Consider the following 2,728-nt stretch of genomic DNA (forward strand, 5'->3'; position numbering starts at 1 on the left):
GACCCTACCCAGAGAAGCAGTGATGCTTGAGATGGAGGCAGAGACGATGATGTGGAGAGATGGAGCAATTGGGGACTTTAGACACATAGAGGGAGAGGGGCTGTTTGCTGACAACTGGGGAGTGGGGGTGGCCAGGCTTGTAGTGTATACCCTTTGATTGGTTGATGATGCACGAAGGGGATTGTAACCATGGCAATGAAATGATATACAATAGGATGAATGTTAAATTAATGTTCTCCCATGTAAACTATCATATAAATAATTTTATCACAATAAAACATTTAAAAAAACCCCACCAGGGGAGTAGTTAATCTTAAAGTCCAGAAACAGAGGCCCCTAGGACCATCAAGGGAGAAGAGCATGAGCAGAATGTGGGGCTTGTCCAGAGAAGCAGTGACACCAGAGATGGAGGCAGAGATTGGGATAGAGAGAGAGGGAGCCATTGAGGACTCTAGACTCATTGAAAGAGAGAGACTGAGTGCTGGTGGCCAGGAGGCAGGCTTGCAGAATGTGCCCTTTGGTTGTTTAAATTATATATATTCCTGAGTGTTTTTGTGTACATCCCTGCTCTCACCACCAAAAATAAAAAAGCAGAGGGAATAGAAGCAAATACTGTTGAATGATTATGCACGGAAGAGATTGTAATCATTGCAATGAAACGGTGGTATAAAACCGATGTTCTCCCATGTAAACGATTCCTCAATTCACAATAAAAACTTAAGAAAAAAAATTCCTGTATACATTTAACCCAGATTCACTAAATATTAATATTTTACCTCATTTGCTTTCCTCACATATATGTGTGTGTGTGCATTCCTACACGTTATTTTTCTGGACCATTTGAGACATCATGCCACTTTTTTCCAAAATATTTCATGATTTCTGAATTAACAAAGATCTTTTTTTACATTGTTGTTGTTGTTAAGTGCTGTCGTAGTCAGTTCCAATTCATAGTAACCCTGTAGCAACCTCAGACCATGTGGTTTGCAGTCCAGTGGGTCTATGGACCCATCACACTCCCCTGTTTACATAACTACAGTATAACCAAAATCAGGGAATTTAATATTGATGGAATCTTATCTAAAATATAGTCCATATTCAAAATTTGCCAGTTGTCCCAATAATGTTCTTTAAAGCAATTTTCACTGTGTGGATCATAACAAACAAACTATGGATAACATTGTGAAGAATGGGTGTTCCAGAACATTAAATGTGCTCATGAGGAACCGGTATATAGATCCCTTGTGCACGGTTTGAAATCAGGAAAGGTATGTGCCATGGTTGTATCTTTTCACCATATTACTGAATCTGTAAACTGAGCAAATAATCCGGATTATATGAACAAGAATGTGGCGTCAGGATTGGAGGAAGACTCATTAACAGCCTGGGATATGTAGATGACACAATTTGCTTGCTGGAAATGAAGAAGACTTGAAATACTTACTGATGGAGATCAATTCAGTATGGATTGCACCTCAATGTAAAAAAAACAAAATTTGTCACTACTGTACAATAAATAACATGAAGATGAATGGAGAAAAGACTGAAGTTGTCAAAGACTTCATTTTGCTTGAACACACAATCAATGTTAAAGTGCACCTGACCCAAGCCATGGTATATTCCACGGAATATTCTAGAAGCCTCATATGCATGTGAAAATTGGACAATGAATAAAGAAGACTGTAAAATAATCAATGCACTTCAATTATGGTGTTGGTAAAGAATATTGGAAGTACTTTGGACTGCCAGAAGAACAAGCAAACCTGTTTTGGTAGAAGTACAGTCAGAATGTTCCCTAGAGGCTAAGATCATGAGACTTCATTTCCTGTACTTTGGTGGACATATTATAAAAACAGATCAATCCCTGGAGAAGAATATCTTGCCTGAGAAAATGGGCAGTCAGCGAAAAGAGGAAGACTACTCAGCAAGATGGACTGACACAGTGGCAGCTACAATGAGCTCAGACATAAAAGATGTGAAGATGGTACAGGACTGGGCAGTGTTTCAGTCTATTGTGCATTGTGTCACTATGAGTCAGGACCAACTCCATGGCACCTAACACAGCAATTTTTTTCCCTAGTCTAAGAACATGCATTACAAGAGTTGCAATTTCTTTTTGTTCTTGTTTTAATAATATTGCTTTCAGTGAAGGTAGCAGTTTAGGATCCTATTTAACAAAATGGTCAGTGACATAGGTTAAGTTTTTAACAGTGCGTGTTATTTCTTTTTAGTCTCCTTTCATCTTCAGTCTTTCTTGGATTCTATGAAATGTATATTTCAGGCCAGTAATCTTGCAGAATGATACCTAATTTAGGTTTACTCATGTTTTCTAATAATTAAGCTCAGGTTATAGGGTTAGGCAGGAATAACATATCAGTAATACTGTGTCCTTCTCAGGAGGCACATAATGCTACCTTGTCATATTATTGGGGGTAAGAACTTTGATCTTAGTCACGACAGTGCCTATCAGATTTCTCTACAGTAAGGTTACAATTTTTTTCAATTGTAATAAATAAGCAATTCATGCAGAGGTACTATGAGTCTATGTAAGTAATCTTTCCTCATCAAATTTTTGCCCAGTAATTTTGACCTGTATTGGTGATGCTTGCCAAAATCAGTTATTGCCAAGATAGCTGCCAAATGATTTTCTAATTCCATTATTTCTTTGAAATTGTTAGTTGACATTTTATTTGTAAGGAAGAGTTTTTGCTCCCCTTCCCCTTCGCCC

General features: G+C 37.9%; 1 protein-coding gene across 1 annotated transcript in view; it reads left to right on the plus strand.

Moving 5' to 3' along the window:
- The window catches only part of SCD5 (stearoyl-CoA desaturase 5), a 342,667-nt gene that overhangs the window by 230,772 nt on the left and 109,167 nt on the right, over positions 1 to 2,728 (plus strand). The window lies entirely within an intron of this gene.

Source organism: Chrysochloris asiatica, unplaced genomic scaffold, assembly GCF_000296735.1.
Source record: "Chrysochloris asiatica unplaced genomic scaffold, ChrAsi1.0 scaffold00434, whole genome shotgun sequence".
NCBI lineage: Eukaryota > Metazoa > Chordata > Mammalia > Afrosoricida > Chrysochloridae > Chrysochloris > Chrysochloris asiatica.